Here is a 19,840-nt window from a genome sequence, read left to right as displayed (position 1 = left end):
TTAAGTATCACACATAACTAATCTGATTTATGGCACTTGAGTCTCTTTCTACTCCTCATTTCGTTTGGTCATGTTTCCCCTCCTCATCTGGTCGAACGAACAGGAGGTGAGGAATCAATAATTAAAGTCCTGATATCAGACGCAACAACCCCAAACACCTGGTTGGATCCCGGCTGTGGCGCCGACGTGTTATTTGGTGATTTGTGTCACGTCGTCTGCCACCGGCTCTTTAAGTTTCCCGTTTCTCTCCCGCATCCCATCTTGTGCATCACTACTGCTCCACTCTGCCAGCAGAATCATAATGCACTCTGATCCTGTCAGCTTCTAAAGTAAACAGGTTTGACAATGTGACACATTCACTGGCATACACACAAATATTAATAATACACACACTTATGTATATATTCATGCACACACACACATACACAATCTCCACATATTTCACTCTGCGCTGTCAGTCTTCTTGTCAAAGATCAGCTGAACAAGTTTGGGGTTTTGTGAGCTTCTATTAGTGTGTTTTTTTTTTCTTTTCAAGGGCAAACTGTTTGTTTTATGATGTGTGTTATAACTAGATAGACTCTTAAAGTTTCAGCAGCTGTGGTGCTGGTATCAAAGTTTCCATGTAGAAGGTCTGCCTGCGGCTCGGATCCGGCTGTTAGCTGAGGGGTCTGTGCACTGACAAGACGGAGTGTTGGTGAAATACAGTAAAGCTTAGTAGTGACTTGTTTACAGTTTTACAGTAAACTGCAGAAGAAATGAAAAATGTAAAAAACAGTCTAAATAACATGAGCTGTTGAAATTAAATAAACAAGCACAAATGAAAGCATGGACAGATAATAATTCAATTTGGTGATGGGCTCTTTTTTCTCTACTGCCTGTGTCTATCTACTTACTGTATCTACTATCTCCATTGTCTAATCTACTACTATCTATCTTCTCTTCATCTAATGACTGAGCCCATGTTGAGTAGCAATGTTTTTTTTATTTGTACGAACAGCGAAAAGTGCCATCTTCATTGTCCCTACGCCAGCTACAGTGCAGTATCTACAGCGACTAAGCCAGACAGTTTGAGGTCGAGAGGCGCGTAGACACAACAACACAGCAGCAGTGCTTGTGGAGAGATAGAATCACTTGAGTCATTGAGCGAACGTCCATTTTTAGTTTAACATTCAACAATGGTTTCATGCAAAACTTTGTAAATAGCTCTGCTGCTGTTTATGAGTCCTGTGAGTGCGTTTCTTTCAATATTGTATTTATTTAAATCTAGCGTCTGGTAAACGTAATTCATTGTATTTATAAGGAATAGAGTTATTATTCTGTTCGCTAGGAGCTAAATGAGTCAGTCACACACACACACATGACATGAAGCAACCGCTTATCATTGTAACCCAAAGGACACAGAGACAAACCACTCTCATGTAAAAAGATGCTTGATTCATGATGCAGGCAGTCATGAGGTGTGTTGCACCAGTAAAGTCAATTTGTGCATCGACGCACAAGTTTGACTCTTTAACTCTTCTACCTGTGCCCTTACGTTTGTCCCAACAGTCAATAAACAGACGCTCCGGTCCACAGCGACTCGCTCAGAGTTGCTCTTCATGGACCCTTGAAGGTCCTCCTGACTAACAGAATGACGACTTATCACACGTCCAAACACTGCATCTCTGAATCCCGCACATATTCGATCGGCAACTTACGAGATGTTGTTTGAGTTCAGCCTTTTCTTTGTTTCGCCTTTTGACAACAACACGAGTTACTGTAAATGAGGTAAATGTCCTCAACACAGATCAGCAACTAATTAATAAAAATCAGTGTCTCTGCTGTGAAAACAAAAAAAATGCTACTGCTGCCATTTATTCATTAGTTTGATGATAACAACAAAAGTGGGCATCAATGATATTAGTAAGATTTGCTCATTAAACTTTGATCTTCTTGATCCTTGTAGCTGTATTTATTGAACATGTCACCCGTCAGTGAGTCTGCTCTGGTATTTATCCCTGGGTCTGTGTTTCTACATCCTGCTGGTACTGTATGTGGGTCCTGTACAGTACATCTACAGCACAGGGGCTTCTATAAGCTTTATTTTACCTCTGGCTAACAAACATACACATTTCTGCTCACTCAGCTCCATCAAAGTTGCATGTCTTGGGAAGACAATACAATAAAGCAAAGTTATTTTCCGTGGCTGCATGGTGTTGTTTTTTTCCGACCTGTTGTTTACACACGCGCTTTTTGTTGAAACGTCTCATTTCTGATACTGCAGGAAGCTCATTAGCTTAGACGGCATTTGTTAAAACACACACTGCTTTAAAATCACACCGAAAACGCAAGTAAATGTCACCGCGGCAGCCTCATACCATGACTCACGCGCTTGTATGGTTCCCGCATGGCGCCATGCGCTCCTGCACGAGCCTCCGCCAAATTAGCCTGGAGACCGGGTCCGGGGGCCGCCCTCGCGCTCGGTGGCTCCCGTAGGTGCTCGTTTGGATTTACAATAGGGGCGCATTAGGGACAGTCAGTGGCATCAGTGCCTTCTTCATCAGACGCTACACACACACCGTGAGGCCTTGCACTTGAAGCTGTGTGTGTGTGTGTGTGTGTGTGTGTGTGTGCGTGCGTGCGTGCGTGCATGCGTGCGTGCGTGCGTGCGTGCGTGCGTGCGTGCGTGCGTGCGTGCGTGCGTGCGTGTGTGTGTGTGTGTAGCCTGATTAAGCTGCATTTGAGCAGTGACAAGGACACTAGCGCAACACAAAACATCAGAATACCCACTCAGGAAGGATAATGAGGGAGCATTTGCCTGTCACCAAAATAAATAAAGGCTGGACAGGAAGCCTGGCCACTCTCACTGAATAGGCTAACTTTCAATTTAATTCGCATCATGGTGTCCAGTATTTACTCAGATTCCCTTTCCCTTCCAGTTAACTTGGTTAATATAGAGCAAACAGGAGCCTTTTATGACAGGTTTAATTCCATTTGTAGATGGATCAAATATATTTCAGCCACAAATGTAGTGAAATCGGAACGAGCTAGCGGATGAGAGGTAATCAAAACTAGAATAAAAGGAAACAGATGGGACAGGACGGGGAGATAAAAAGCCAATCGCAGCCATTACGACTTTGAAAAGGTACACATCCGCCTTTTTTCCGTCCCACTAATTCCTCCCTACCTTGGGGCCCCAGTGGATGTCAGTGCTTCATCTCCTTAGGCCAGATGATGCTGACAGACCACCCCAGCCCTCCAACAGCACACTAATGAAATTACAGCACCCATTTCTCACACCTGGCGGCCTCTTCAGAGGGTACAGAGCTTTTTTAATGCGCGCATCTTAAAGCAGCTCTCCTTTCATTCCTAACAATGCAGCTCTCAAGCTGATCCTAGAATACCACCCCCCCGATGTGCCCCCCCCCCCCCCCCCCATGCTCCACGAGCCCCTATCACGACAGCTGAGCGACACTAGCAGGCAATTACTGCCAGGTGAGAATGTGACACTTTGCACAAATCACTTAGCTGAGCGATTGCTTTTCTATATGCATCGTGAGATTGTGTCTGGAGAGAAAAAGCAGAAAAAAACGCTACATGCGTGTGTGTAACATATGAGTGTTGAATAAGTGATGAGGACAGAACACACGCGGCAGGATGGATGCGCTGACGACGTCACCCCTGCAGGTTTCCACTTCACGTGCTTTTGGCTCAGACGCGTAAGGAGATTTTGAATCAGCGGATGAATTTATTCCATGACAGCGTTTTTTTATATGCAAGATGACTGACTGCATTTAAATTAAAAATACACTAACGCTTGTGGACACGGCTCATTTACTGCCTCACGCGCCGCTCCAAAGTCCTGCCAAAAATGCATCTCGACGTTGCATTGATTTTTTTAAATTTTTTTCATTTTTATTATTAAAGTAAGTAACTAAGTGTCGCTGTGAGGTTGAAGGTTCAAGCCTCATTCAGAACACAGCAAATACTTCAGGGCAGCCTTTTGATCTTTTCAGAGAAACTCGGTTTTAAAATGTTCAAATTCTTCAGCCAGCCTCCGGCGGCTCTGACTAAACCACGCCGGATGCCAAATGCAGGATTCAGGCTGCTCGGGATGATTCAGCAATCCACAAGTCCAAAGCCTGGGTCCTGCTTTGGCATTTATTTGCACAGTGATGAAATGGATATTCAATTAAAACTGCAAATGTGTGTAAATATATTAAAAAAGTGACACACAGTGGTTTAAATACTGTAGCATGCTTATATTTACTATTTCAAAATGTTGAATCCAGGGTGAGAGTCTTACTCCAACTGAGATTCAAGCAGTGGTTTAATTTCCCCGCAGTGGTCACATTTTTCCACTTGTACCTCATCGGAACACTGGTCCCATCCACCTCCTCCGCCCCTCCCCGTTCTGTGTTTATCAGCGAACATTTTTACAAAGTGGCATTTTTCCATCTTTCATTCTTACTGTGATGCATTTTCCTTTCATTTTCACCACCTTTCAAACTTTCCTCAGCCACAGCTCATCCCACCCACTCATCCTCTGCTCGTCTCTCAACTCGTGGCTCTCATCTGAGGGCTGTTTTCATCCCCACCCCATCCACATCCAGCCCAGCATCCCCTAAGGGCCCTAGCTGAATTCTGGTAGAGACTGAAAGCAGAAGCTATGGGGAACTGACATTCCCTTTCAATATTTAATATTTTAACATTTAATCCAAAGCACTGCCATGTGCTCCTTCTTTCTGCGTTTCTCTTTCTGTCCAGGCTCAGCATTCGGCCGTGTGCAGCTCCTATGCTGAATGCTAACTCTTAACTTGTGGATTTCTTACCAAAGACTATAAAATGTGTGCTTAACAGAGAGGCTGGAAAAGGCTGTTTTGGATGATAGAAGGTTAAATGGACCATGTCCAGGAAGCTTTTTCACATCCCATGTTACTGAGAATATCATCTCTCGATTAGGAATCCTTTCACACTCAAAAGCATTTGAACAAATACTGCAATTCCCACTAATACTACACCTTACAGATGATTATGCAAATTATGAAAATGTATTTGACCTATTACACTCAGAATGTCCAGTAAGTAGAATATTTCAATTCTGTGTTGCTACTTAAAGCTCCATACAGTATTGTGCCATTTAAATTCTGTCTTCACTTAATCACAGACCTTAATAAGATTCAAGGACTATTTGTAAAAATGCCCAGGTACGTTCAGTCAGAATGTGCAAACATACATACAAACATATATTATTAATGTGCATTATTATAGGCAAATGTCATGAATTAATGTTACTGTAGCAGTACTTGTATAAATTAGGATAATCCATTTAGAGAAGTGTAGTGGGCTGTTTGGACACAGCAATTACAGGTCATTACCAATACCACCCACTCTCTGCCAAGCCGGCTGGTATTTACTAAAGAAAGACCCAAAGACAGACGTAAAAAACATACTTGTGGTGAGGAGAATAATATGAAGAGGAAAAATAAGAAAAGCATGAAAGGATCGTTCAAAACGACACCCTTGACTTGAAATTAAAGCACAGTGCCACACTTTGCACTAATTTTGGATTCTGGCACTTGATTAAATTCAGTTGACGTAAAAAAAAAAGTGTCAGAAGTGAAAGAAACACATTTGCATGGTTTCCTCCTCAGGGCCAAACAGTTCCAGTTAAGATTTTCTCATTATTCATGGCATTCAGAAACCAAAAAATGTGATTTTTGTTGTAAGTCGTCTTTGAGTCATTGCAGTCTTACAAGCGATGGAGGACTCAAGGCCTCAGTGAGAAAGAAAACGTCCTACTCTTGTGTTTTAAGATCCATGTACTGGGCCGAATATTCAAACAGTGAGAAACTAAAAGCACGAGTTTTAACATGCTGCAGATTCCTTCTTCAGTTCAACCGCGTGCCTTCAGGTTTGCTGGCTCATAGGAACAACTGGTGTCTGTGTGTGAGCTGTTGCTTCTCTATTCGAGGCTGTGTCTTCATTGGGAGAAAGTCAAAACTTCATACACAAAGACCTCTAATTAGCATTACAAATGCACAACTTTAATGGTTAAACGCACAACTTTGGCCTCTAAAATGAATAAATGTGTTATCAGCTTCGAGTTGTTTCTGCTCCTCTGCACCTGAGTTTGTCTAGTCTCCCAGTCCGCAAATAGTTACCTCTGCAAATATAAATGAATATAATATACATAAATATCTACATGCATCATATTGCTTGACTGGACTGTTATTCACATAATGCATCTTCTTTTTCTTCTGGCAATTTACCAGTTTAATACTTTGAATTGTTATTTACTTCTGACATAAGTGATGATTATGTCAATGAGCCTCTTCTGATGACACACATCTCAACACAAGCTGAGAAATTATTCTGCACTAGTTAGTGTGTGTGTGTGTGTGTGTGTGTGTGTGTGTGTGTGTGTGTGTGTGTGTGTGTGTGTGTGTGTGTGTGTGTGTGTGTGTGTGGAGTGGAGGTTATTTCAGCGGAGCGGTGTTCATTTTTTCCCATAACATCCTTCAGCAGGTCCAGCCCATATTGACTTCCCAGACTCATCTATTTTCATTTATGAAATGATGTCAAAACTCCATGGCAACCACTCTACCAGTAGCCCCAGGCCTGCTAAACAGAAAGAGGCAGGACACAGTACCATATGCACACACACGCACACACACACTCAGACCATTAAGGTCTAATACTGATGGTGTACAACCACTGTGCCAAAGTCAATTTTCTTTACATTGGGGATTATGGAGGAGGAGAACAGAAAGTGACAAACATCACCGAGCCACAGTCATATGGCACATACTGTATTCATCACTATATATTCACGCCACAGCTGATTAAGCCTTCATCTGACTTACATAATGGGCGACCAGACAGCTCCGTCTCTGCTACTTCTGAGAGAATTTTTTTTTCATCCAAAGAACTTCCATCATAATTTCTGTTCTTTAACTTTTTAACATTTGGACTATATTTTCCATTTCCACCTTCCATTATTACACTGTGCAGCCTAATTATGTTTGTTGTATTTTTATACTGTAGCTTTACTAAATAAATGCAACACACTGTTTCCATTAGTGCTGTGTACTGTAGCTTCTAAACTTGTGTAGCAGCAAGACCTTGCTGCCTGTCCAGATACTTATGTGCCCCTCCCTCCTAAAGGAATCCTATAGGATACCTTGATATGTGGAATTTTCTTTTCGTTTCCACATTTGTAGGTGGTTTAGGTCCACTGAAACTCATTCCCAAAATCATGGCGTTTCCTCCACCAGCGGGAGGTTGGGACTACAGTGGGGATTATGATGTCTCTTGGCATCATTCAGTGTTGGCTGGACCCCTCAATTTCAAGACAAGTAGCAACAGTACTGTAGCTGATGCTGTTTGAGTGTAAGCCAGCGATACGGTACAATCAAATAAGATCAAATTAAGTCTCATTTGTCACGACATGCAGGGAAATGCTCGACTTCAAGACACAAATGTTTCAGTTACTGTCTGATTATTATTATTATTTAAAAAAAACATGTTGGACTGTTTATCAGCTCGGACATTTTGTTAAGATGGCGACACTTACAAATACATTTCGTAGAGTACCATTATTTTCTCCTGTGACTGCATTATTTTTGTAGTTATGTAAAAAAAACTCCCCAACCTTCTCCCATCAGTTTTGGAGTCTAGGCTTCTTCTTACGTGTCAACGAATTCAACACATAACACAATTAACAAGTTAAAGCTGGAAAACATCTGAGCACATTCCTCCCTAATAACTATTTACTTTCTCCCTATATCTTCCAGCCTTTGAAGGCTTGTAAATATTCCCCATTTTCCCCTTTACAGTCCTGTTGTAATTAATGAAACATCGTAATTAAGGGATGCAAACAGCAAGACATGGTTTGATATGGAAACAAGAAAATCACATTTGCATTCGCGTTGAATTATTCCCCCCTTTACTATGGTTTCGTCTTCATAGCACAGCCCAGTGTTCTGTATTATTTTTTTCCATCTCTGAGAAACTATGAAAAATATGATGTGGAGAAAAAAATATTAATATGTTAAAAACCTTATTACAGTAATCAGCAGGCGGAGTTGGGGACAATTTCCCCAATGAATGATTTGCATAATTCAATTTCTAGTACACTATCAAAATCTAGTATGTGTTTAATGCCTTAGCAAAAATAGTAATATTTTTGAGTTAGCAAAATAAAATTGTATTTTACCCCCCTTTGCCCTTTCTGCTGTTTGTTAGCGAGGGATGTCTTACTGTGGAGCTCCGATAATTTCCAGTTAGAATTGACTCATTTCAACTAAGCTAATTAATAAACCTTTTTTTTTTCTAATACCAAACTTATTAATTGTCCCTCTTGAAAATTGCTGTCATTATAGTAAGTAGTTATCCAGTCTCTGCGTCTCAGTTCACTGTCAAATCAAGGACACTGAAGCTGTGCTTGTTATCCAGCCTCCATCTTATACATTAGGTTGGTTATGGTTAGGACACAGCTTGCATACTGCATTACTTAATTGGTTGTGCATTGATGTTTGCTTTACAGGGGAATTGCTTTCATTAAAGCATCATAATTTGACAACTAATTTATTTCAAAGAGAGCAATATTTGTTTCGCAACCATGAGTGAACAACATTTTTCCATCTGGGAAAGAAAAATAGAGAGAGATCCAGTAAAGCCAGACACACAGCTACTGAGAGGGAGATGCGGAGGACTTGAAAGAAGCTGAGGTAAAGTCAGAATTAGTTCCCAGAACATGGAGAAGCTGACCGTCAACATTTTCACAAACAGAGGTCATACACAAATGATCAAAGAGATCACTCAGAGATCCACTCTAGCTCCACAACACAGAGGGAGGTGACTCCATTCATCCAACTATGAAAACAAAGGCTGGAGAGTCTCTGTAGATAATGTGGCAAACTAGTAACATGTAAGGTAGTAAAGGTGGCAAGAATGACTGTGAACAGGAAATTGACCTAAGGCACTACAAAATAAAAGCTGATCACAGGAAGTGACAACATGCATATAGTAAGTGGCTCAAGTTTTAAAGTGGAACCTTGAAAGTTATCATTTCCCCTTCTTCAGTCCAGGCTTTTTATTTGCTAAAAAGGTAAATAGGTCACGTTTCCCTCTTGAAGCACAAAACTTAGCAAACGTTGAGGGTCTGTTTCCATTTCAACGCGAAAATTGGTGTCGTTTGTTTAAAGCAGAGTGAAGAGTGTCCTCAAGGACTCACTTGATGTGCCGTCCCATCAAATGAGAAATGTTAATGTTCACTAGTCGATGGTGAAGCGCTTCTGAGCATGACTGAGCATGCAAGACCGGAGCGTTACAAAGGATTTAGAGCTAAAGTTATATTAAAAACACAACGTCTCACCTTTCGTAAGAAGAACATTAGTCATTTCATGATGATGATCCAGGATGCTGAAGACTTTAAATAATACTTGAGTGTGTTATGCAGAATATGCATCAAGTTGATTTTTCTAAAAAGGTCCGATTAGTCTCAGGGCTCAGTCAGATTAATGCACATATCTGCAGCATATGTGACTTCATGCTCAGACTTCCCCGGCCGTTTCTGTGAAGGTTGCAACACTCAATCACTTTATTTTTTCTGTTCTTTTTTTATCCTTTCATCTGTGCTGCTCAGCCTCCACTACCAAATTTGCTTTAATATATTGAAAGCTCCAAAGCTGATGACCCAGTGGCAGTTGTGAGGATTAAACTCCGACTGTTGAGTTGTGTGTATCTGTGTGCACATTTGTATTTGTGTGTGTGTGTGTGTGTGTGTGTGTGTGTGTGTGTGTGTGTGTGTGTGTGTGTGTGTGTGTGTGTGTGTGTGTCTGCGTCCGCACTGTAAGCCTTTGGGGGATTAGGCTTTTATTGATCCAAGACGGACACAGTATTTACTAGGATAACTTGCAAAGCCCTGTCATCATAACTGTCTGAGACACGCGCCCAACCTAATGAAAGCACTTCCCAAAAGTGTTTAACACCGGGCTGTAAGGCACCTTATCAGAACACACACACACACACACACACACACACACACACACACACACACACACACACACACACACACACACACACAGTTGTTATAGTAATTGTCAGCCATGCACGTTCAGCGCAGTCGATTGCCTAACAGGTAGTTGCTTTATCCTGAATCATTAAGCTATTACAAAAAAATGTTTATTTAGTGTATTTTATTATTTATGAAGACAATTAGCATTTTGATTAATATGTAATAGAACTCTTACAGTGGGTTTATGAATATCAGCGTGTGAGCCATTGCATAGTGTTACACGTGTTACACGATGGAAATGTTTTTGGTGAATATATCTGAGCACAGCTTAGGTTAACACATATTAATATTTAATTTTAGCTTTTGGCCTGATGATGAAAAGCAAGGATCCCCAGTGTTTATGCTTCCTATAGCCTGTGCCAGTCTATCGTAATTTGTTTTGTGTGAGTCCAGCAGCAGCTTTATATTAGAAAGTAAAGCAGAACCAGTAAAAGGAAAAATGCAAATAAGCGCTTTGTTTTTTTTTTTTTTAAATCAACCGCAGATGTGCTCCACGCTGTACTCTGACCACTACCTACTCACCCGTCCGCTATCGTTACCACGGCTCGCAATTCATCATTATTCTCAATTTCAAAGAGAATTGAAAATTAACTTCAGTGCTCCATTCAAACAACATCAAACGCTCATTTTGCAATGTGACTACAAATTATCTACTTTCCGTTCCCTACTTTGCACCCAGCACCAAATTTATCTTTTTAATATGTTACATTCTCCATCCTCGGCACGTTGCGCTGCCTCTGTAGTCAGGTGTCATGTCGGATAAGCGGACTTACATTTGGGCAATCAAAGAGGCCCAATCATTTCCTGAGAAACTCATTTGCTGTGATCACTCTTCCATTGCTGCCTCCTCTTTGCTTCCTCATGTGTTTACACAATTTGGTGGAGCACTTTCCATGGCCTATCACAATTAGGAAAGAAAAGGAAAAGCCTGCACTGACCCCCCAGAGACGGCGTGTGCAGCGCGGAGGAATGAAAGGAGAATTGAAATGATTTCAATGCTTATTATTGTTGTTCTGATTGTAGTGTTTGGCATATTATAATGCTGCGGCTGTTCCTTTTTTCATCCTTTCTTTTTGCTTTGAAAGCATGCGTCTTTTCTTTTATTTTCTTTTTTGTTAATTGCCTTGGCATCGCTCAGGCAGAGTGTTGCCAATAAAGCACCTTGAAATTGAAAAGTGAATTGGAACTGAATGGTGGGAGGAGATTCTCTCTCTCTCTCTCTCCTCTCTCTGTTTTCTGCAGCTGCTAAGACAGGATTAGGCTTGGCGCGGAAAAAGACAAAAGGGAGCGTGTGTGTTTGTGTGTTTGTTTGGTTGTGTGCTTGTCTGCGTGTGTCTTTCTGTGCCAGCGCTGTCCTGGAGTCAGGGCAGCAAGGTTTTTAGGGGACTCAATTAGTTCAGCCCAAACACAAATCCGGAATCTTCCACATTCCAGGTCTATCCGGGATGTGGCAGGGAAAACGCCAAAGCTCTGCCCACAACAAAACCTCCCAGTGCCGCTCCTGCCCCGCTTATCCCCGAGAATCCCTGCACACGGGGGACTGAAGGGGAGCCGATCACAGCTGGAATCCCACCATCACACACCGCTCTGGGTTTTCTGATGGCTCCGCCGTTTTGTTCCAGGTTAAAGGCGATTTGCCGGCGTGTTGCACGGATTGTGTTGGCGGAAATTTAAAAAAAAAGCCATCATTTCAGTGTTTGTTCAAAAAATTGGCCCTTATTTTCTGTGGCAAACAAGTCAGGCTCGTGTTTTTGGGTGCGATCAGCTGAGCTGCTCCCGAGTTTGTACAAGCGGTGATTTGAAAATGCTTCTGGCCGACTACAGTGTCCGTTGCATGAGGGAGGAGGCAGCAACGAGGAAAGCAGTCGGTCTGACAGATTTACTGAGGGTGGACGGGACGTGCGATCCAGAGCTGCACTCACTAGCTGGTTGGGTCTAAATTAGATGTGTTGCTAGAGCAGGTGCTGTGGGTCAAACTAAGTTACATCCTGGCACCTTCAGTTAACAAATGCAGTTTCTGTTAGTTGGTGGAAGCGAAATGCATCATAGAAGTGGACAGAAACAAGAAATGAGTAAGAGAACGAAAGGGCAACAGAAACCCGGACCCCAAAAGAGGTTACATGGAGGTTATAGTACAATATATGAGACCAGCAGAAAACAATGATGAGATAAATTATCTAGAATACAGGGATTTATTAGTTTGATTTGGAAACACTACCTAGACATGAAGCAGCCATGAAAACAATACTCACCTGATTTCCAAACTGATTACTGACGACCTGGTGACTGGGTCATGAGGGAGCAGGTGATTTTACAAAGTGGAGGAGACAATGTGGCGTCGACTGTAGTGAGTTTTTAAGGGACGCTGAAAGACAGCAGCTGGTCGCGGTTGTGGCTCTGAGGCCGTGTGTGTGTGTGTGTGTGTGTGTGTGTGTGTGTGTGTGTGTGTGTGTGTGTGTGTGTCAGCAACAGGTCAGAGCTACAGGCCCGTGGCCAGATGTGTGTGCGTGTATGAGACGAAGCCAAGCTGAATCACAATACGGGCCTTTGTTTCAGTTAATGGTCAACCCTGAACCCTCATGCATGTTCAGTGGCTGATGCCAGTCTTTGGCTGATACACGATGCTGATAGGTTCTCTGTTTTACAGAGAAAACAAAGAAAACATTGAAAGAAGTCCAAATGTACATGTGTTTCTGGTGGTTTCTGTTAGTAATAGTGGACGTGTGGCCACAAACTGGCCTGACGTTACAGCTGTTTCAACGTCTTTCCACTGACACAAGTATAAGTCCCTTAACTGGTCTCACCTGGGCCCCTTCTGCTCCGTGTGCCTGATCTTAAGATCAGTGGGTCAACTACTGATGTCAGCGGAAGTTCAGAAAGTTTGCCTGCGTGACTCATAGTTTGACTGAGTGAGTTTTGTTAAGTAGAATACAGAGGATAGAAGGGCTGGCGTGCGTGCGTCAGTTTGTCTGAGGCTCAACACTGGAGCAGAGAGAGATAGAAAGAGCTAGTCCTGGCTCCGGGTCTTACCTTAATCCTTTCCACACATTTTTCAAAGACTTTCTCCAAGACACCAAAAGAAGCAGAGGGGCATCCTTTTGTCAAAGGCAGATTAACCTTCTATAAACAGGTTTCAGGAGGGGGAGAAAAGGCTGAACCTGAGAGGGAAGGGGGAGCAATGTTTCTCAACAACTTTAAAAATGGACCAGAGTGAAACGAAAGATATATGAATAGAAAAGAGGAAAAAAAATGAAATGATGGAGTTACAAAGCCGAGTGGAGAGGAATGATTGAAAGACGGGACGATTGTGATTGGGGGTTAACGGAGAGGGAGAGGGCTTTGGGTTCGGGTGGGATCGCAGTCAGCAAAGCAGCACAAAGGAGTAAGCTGCTTCCAGATGAGTGAAAGGAGTCACACACACACACACACACACACACACACACACACACTCACACACACACACGGGCACGGGAGGAGAAAGGGCTCGTGTGAGCGGGTTCAGTGCAGCCACGCTGTGGTCACGCAGCGGTTCAGAGGGCCAGCGGCTCACAGCGCCCGACCCGGCTCCACGGGGCTCGAGACGGAGCGAGGGACAAAGATGGAGAGCGGAGCACAGGCTACGGTACCATCTGCTGCTTTTCACCCGCCAGAGACTTGAAATGGTGCGTTTACTGACACCCATAGACGAGTCGTGGCTGACAGTGTAGTTGTGTTAATGGAGTGGGTTTTGATCCGACAGGGAAATGAGAGCCGACCAGTCAATCAAGATACAGACCCTTTTGTGTCTACCAAAGATAAATTATGAGTCCCATGTTTTCCCCCATCTTTTTCTTTTTTTTATTGTTATACAGGGTACTGTATGTGTGTTAATTAATTGATGGAAGTGAACATGGTGGCTTTGCTTTGCTTGTTGTTTGGAAAGGCTGTGGAGACTTTTGCGACAACCCTGCATTTCACCGTGCTGGCAAACACCCAACACTTAATACAGGTCCAAAGGCTGCAACTCCAAGAACTTGAGTGAGCATTATTTTCAGTGTAAGTGGTCCCTGTCCGTAGAGGCTTGGGTTTTAAATGACTGTGTCAGCTGGGTCCTGCCCTCAGGACACAATAACTCAAAATATGAAACTCACCAAACCGGATGAGGAAAATTGATGCCGTTCCCTTATGTGCACAGGTGCACCAAACGTCCACCCACACCCGGACTGGCGTGGGCACACACACAGCCCCATAACCCCCCCCACCCGGCCGGTACCCCCGAGAGGACGCCCGTGAAGCATAGCGTCGTCGCCCACAGGTGCCGGCGGCGTGAGACGGATAGGGACCATAATTCAGACGAAAAGGTCATCGGCTCTCGGATTCCAGGAAGGTGTGGAGCAGCTGAGCCCGTGACACACACACACACACACACACACACACACACACACACACACACACACACACACACACACACACACACACACACACACACAGTGAGGAGCGTCACTGTACGAGGACTCTTCTTGCAATGCATCACGCCTGCGTGCAGCACTGTTCAATAATTGATTTAAACGCACAGAGGCAATTACTTTAATTCCATCCATCACGTGCGATGGGACCTCCAATAGTCCATTAGTGCTGTCATATATTTACTCTTCAATGGCGTGTTCATGAAAACATCTGACATGCGATTCATATTGCAGTGACACCACCATTCTCTCGTTCCTGCACCTCGTCCTGTTGCTGCTGACGCCTTGACCCCGCCTCTCTTTTTTTAACTGCTGTCTTTCTACTGTACATCTTATTACTTAACATTAAGTAAGAGGAGTGGGTCCAACTGTCTCATACAGACTGGACTCATCTCAAACTTCATGTTTTTAATTATATGGTAAATGCCTATTAGGCTGAGGATTTTGAGCCTCTTCCTCGTTCATTCAAGGCACCGCAGGCTGATCTGACTACCTGCCTGTTTATGTGCAGGCACAGATGTGCTCTGCACAAAGGTTCACTGCCTTTGTCAGTAATTCATCAGCCTCCGTAGTGAATAAATACATTATAACTCACATTTCAGCGCCGCTAATGAATACGGATAAATACTGCTCACCCTTTTCATTGTGTCTGCTGCATCAGGGATCTGAGGGGGGGGGGTGAATGTCTAACAGTGAGAGTGTGGAGCAGCAGAGGCACACAGACGGGCTCGATTGAGGGCGATAAGAAGAGCAGACGGGCGTCGTGAATGCACGTTTGCGTGAGAAACAAAAGGCGTGAGAGCATCCCCTCAGCCGGTGGGAGAAAGGGAGGAGCAGAATGAGCAAAGCGAGGAGCCTGTAGCTGCGCTGAAGTGTTTATGAGATGCAGGGAAGCGTCGGTGAGTGAGAAACATGAATTGTTGCTGTTGTAAGTATAAGGCTTCATTGAATGGGCACCAGTTAAATGTCAACGGGGGAAATATGAGGCTATTGTGCGTTTGGACGTGATGTTTGCTTCTAATTTGGTTCCTTTCATCCTCTCATGACAATTGCAATATGCACAGCGGTAAATAAGAGTGAGGCAAGCGCAGAGAGGGGATTTCTGAGTGTCGGTGCACCTCAGCGACGCCTTAATGCAACTCGCTGGCAAATGCTCTGTCAGCGTCAGCTTTACCGACGCGGTGTAAAAGTAAAAGTCCGTCCATCATGTAAAAGATGGAATCGGGTGAATGATCCAGACTGACAAGGCAAGGGTTTATCTTCCAGCATCTACATGAGGAAATGTCAGCGTCTCTGATGAACTCCCGGGTACAAGCTTGTGTAATTTAATCTAACCTCCCATCACTCAACATCTCACTCGTCATGTTACACTCACAAAAAGATGATATTGGGGTTATAAAGTGCATGTGATGACCAGACGCTGCAGCAGTTCCATATCCAGCACGCACTCATTGTTTTCATGTGCATCATGGAGGATGAAACTGAACCAGACTGTACTCACGCCCTCCCACCGTCCCGTCATCAGGACACGCTCTCTGTTGCCGCTGCAGCTGATAACTACCCTCGTCAATGTGTCACGCGTGTGGTTCAACTCCTCCGAGAGTCCATCAACTAATAGTTGCTGCTGCTTTTTGTCAATTCAGCGGGCGCCGTTATTACTCGTGCCCCACGTTGCCTGTAAAAACAGTTGCAAGCTGCATGTGTCAGCCGGCTGGTGCTTTTCACTCACACCCCTCACAGTGTTCTTATAAACGACCCATCCCCTGCCAATTTAGCTGGAGCCGCTCTGATATACCTCAACACCGCCCGGGCCTCCTGCCTAATGCTATTCGCTTTACAGGCGGCTCAGGCCCGTCCCACCAAAACAGTTTTTTCCTGCGTACACACCTCTAGACACTCTTATTTGTGCCTCATGCAGCCTGAGTTCATGCCAAACACACACACATTATGGCTGGTGTTACACCTATCAGCAGGGAGGTCTACAATAACGTCTGGGGCCAAGATGCACATCCATGAGGTGAGACGGGTCTGAAGTGGGCTCCTGCGTCTTCGTGTCTGTGCATCTCGTACTGCAGGTATGAACTGGGTCCTCGAGCCTCGCTCTCAATCTCCCTCATGAATTGCTCGAACCACGTCGCACCCATATCTCTCTCCCTGTGAGCAGGTGCTTCCGATAGTTTGCCTCGGAAAACACTGGCGGCTGTTTGTAAATGCCGACTGATAAAGCAGCAGCACAGCGGCGAGTGTTGTATTGATATGCGCCGTCTAAATTTCTGTGTTGTAACCTCCTCTTCTTATCCTCTCACTCCTTTGGCCTTGTTTTATTCAGCCTCGGGGTAATAATAACAGCACAAGCAAAAGCACACACGCACATCCACACAGCTCGGGGAGGGGAGTGTGCATTGCACACACCACAGTAAGACTTCACAGCCATGACTAACCTTAAAAAAGTGGAAATTTATTGCACAGCTGCAAAATAGGGAACTTGTTTCTGCATAATTAAACTTATCCAAGCATCCAGCCGGAGCACGAGTTTACAACCAGCAAGAGGTCATACACAAACACACACTCAGCTGACGAGGACTGACACACATTTGTATAATTTATTAGAAATAAGAAGCAAGGAGCTGCAGTATTATTTCTCTATAGGGTTCTACATGTTCACATAAGACAGTGAAGCATTAAATGGAAGAATGAGGTTGTTCCACTACTCTTGACATTAGAGGATGTGTGTGTGTGTGTGTGTGTGTGTGCGTGTGTGTGTGCGCGCGTTAAAGTATTTGGAACTATCAGCACCACGGACAGTGCTACGGGGATCAACAACGCATTTCTCCTTCTCCTTTAGTACAAGGTAACAACCCGTTCTTCAGTCAGCCTGATGCTAAAGATGGCCACAGGTTTACTAAACGCATTAAGCTCCTTGATTTCCAATTAAAAGAACATTTTGGGAATCCACAGTGTGGCCTAAAGTTTCAAATGAAGTAATAATGCATTTGGTTTGGGATTAGAAGGTAAGGGGAGTCGGCTATGGCTGCGATAAGCTCCATGAAGCTACTGGCAAGAACCAGCGCTGATAAGAAAGAGTAATATGAGACATGGCCAGTGAATTTTCTACCCACTTCTCTGGCTTTTAAAGCAATTCCATGACAACCACAGTGCAACAACAGATACAGTAGAGAGAGGTTTGGCCATTGACACCTCAACACTGGCTTAGAGCTATACTATGCTAAATCAAATGACTTAATAATGATGATTCAAATGAATGTCAGGAGCATTTCTAGCTGTTGGCTGTTTTTTTTTCATGGTATATGTCAAAGTATGTTGCTTTATTCAGCACATGGTTTAAGTGAACTACCTTACTTGGGTTAATTCAATTACACTATAATACCAGGCACAGAATCGCCCGTCGTCGTGCTAATAACACAAAAGAGCACATTCACACACGCGGCTCATTATTCAGTGCTTTATTCTCACTCGTCTCCTGCCTTTTTGCTCTTGTGCCTGCACGATGGTCGCAATCACTCTAATGTGTTGTAACCACAGTTTGATAATTGGGAACTCGAGGGGGTGGTTATGGGAGAAAATAGAGGAGAGGGGGTTGTCTGAGGTTGTGGGTGACACATTCAAGTTCTCCCACTGCCCCCCCATCTTCCCACTTACCCCAGTCCATCTATTTCTCCCCCCTTTCTCTCCCATGGCCCTTCCTCCAACTCTATCGCAGCCTGGTCTCCATTGTGCTGAAAGATTATAATGATCTTTAATTAGATCTAAATATAACGGCGGGCGCTCACTGCCATCACTGCCGCTCTCTGTGAAGACTGGCTATCATTAGGACTGGTAATAAGGAGAGGAGAAAAGAGGTGAAGAAAGACTGGGGGACAGAGCAGCAAACCAGAGGAAGAAAGTGGTTGGAGGAATAAAAAGAAGTGCAGGCGGAAAAGAAAATTGCAGCTGGAAAAAGGTGATTGGAGAGATTTGAGCGACTTCAAGAAACTTGGGGCAATTTACAGCAGAGGTTTTATGGGCATTCAACAGATCTGTCATTCTGCACATCAGCAGTCGATTAAGCTGTGTTTTTTCTTCTTCCAGCCAAATTCTTTCCATTTCCTCTGCACGGACGTTTAAAGACGCCCGCTCTTCTCTCTGTTCGTGGAGGTTTCCCACTTTATTGTGTAATTGTGCCATTTTTAATATATTTAGTCAAGACATCTTCCGTCAGGAAATGAACGCCTGACGCTTATCTCAGTGACTCGGCGGAAAACTAATGTAATGTCTGTTTGTCAAGATTTTATGACTCTGACAGTAACTTGTCTGATTCACTAATAAATTATATTAACAATGCTTCACACTACGTTGATCATCCGTTGCATTCATTTCCTTACTGCTTATTTATTCCCACCTGCTGCGCATTAGAATGGCAATTATTTTTCATAACAAGCAGCTTTTGCTCGTAATGACTCATGGTGCTGGTTTTATTCCTAGATAAATTGGCTCATTTGCATTGTGCTTTATTACATTACATAACTTTGGCCCTTTCCAAACATGGGATGGTTAACACTGTGACCGAGCGACAGCTTTTCGTTACTGTGACTTTAATCACCTTCACATAAATTTTCCTCAAGGCCTCATCCGCACTATGCATAGACATCAAAAGCACGCTATGATAACAATGGGACGTTAATATTAATCTTGTGATGGTGTGAGTTGCTTCAATCTGTGCCCTCTACAGAGTTTTTCATTTCAGTTCAAGTGTTTTTTAAAGGCTTGTGTGTCACATAGTTGTGTGACTAACCGTCTGCGTGCTTTGGTGTGGGAGCTGCATGAGCCAGTGTATATACTGTTTGTCTGCATACCGTGGTGTTTGTGAGTGCGGTTGTGTCATTACAGATGGTCTGTGAAGACACTTGTGTCTTGGTGTCCGAGAACGAATTCAGGACGAAGATTAGCATGATTCATCCATTCTACTCTCTTGCTTTTGCCTCACTCTTACAGTACGTGATCATGGCGGCTGCATTTTTCGTCTACCTCGCCTTATCTTTGCCTCCACAATGTGTCTTTGACTATAAATTCAGTTCTATCCTGAAGTATTTGCAATGTACTCAATAAGACTATTGCGCCCCATCATACAAACCGGCATCCGATCCTTCCTGTGGAGGAGGCGCAGGCTGTCAAACACAACGTATGGCGCCACTGTAACACATGAACACCACAAACACTCCTAAAGCATGTACACACTTGCTAGAGCTGACTTATTTGTAACATAATGGAAAATCACAGGGGAACAGTATGTGAGATAGGGCAGTGCATTCTGGGAAAGCCCCATGGTACTTCCTTG

General features: G+C 43.7%; 1 long non-coding RNA gene across 1 annotated transcript in view; it reads left to right on the top strand.

Moving 5' to 3' along the window:
* The window catches only part of LOC114868623 (uncharacterized), a 109,711-nt gene extending 95,358 nt beyond the window's left edge, over positions 1-14,353 (top strand). Inside the window, exon 5 of the long non-coding RNA XR_008696577.1 lies at positions 14,235-14,353. This is a non-coding gene — a long non-coding RNA (uncharacterized LOC114868623). The remainder of the gene's footprint in view (positions 1-14,234) is intronic.
* Positions 14,354-19,840: the final 5,487 nt, after the last annotated feature.

The sequence above is a fragment of the Betta splendens genome, chromosome 13 (genome assembly GCF_900634795.4).
Source record: "Betta splendens chromosome 13, fBetSpl5.4, whole genome shotgun sequence".
NCBI lineage: Eukaryota > Metazoa > Chordata > Actinopteri > Anabantiformes > Osphronemidae > Betta > Betta splendens.
This window is presented reverse-complemented; position numbering and strand designations above follow the sequence as displayed.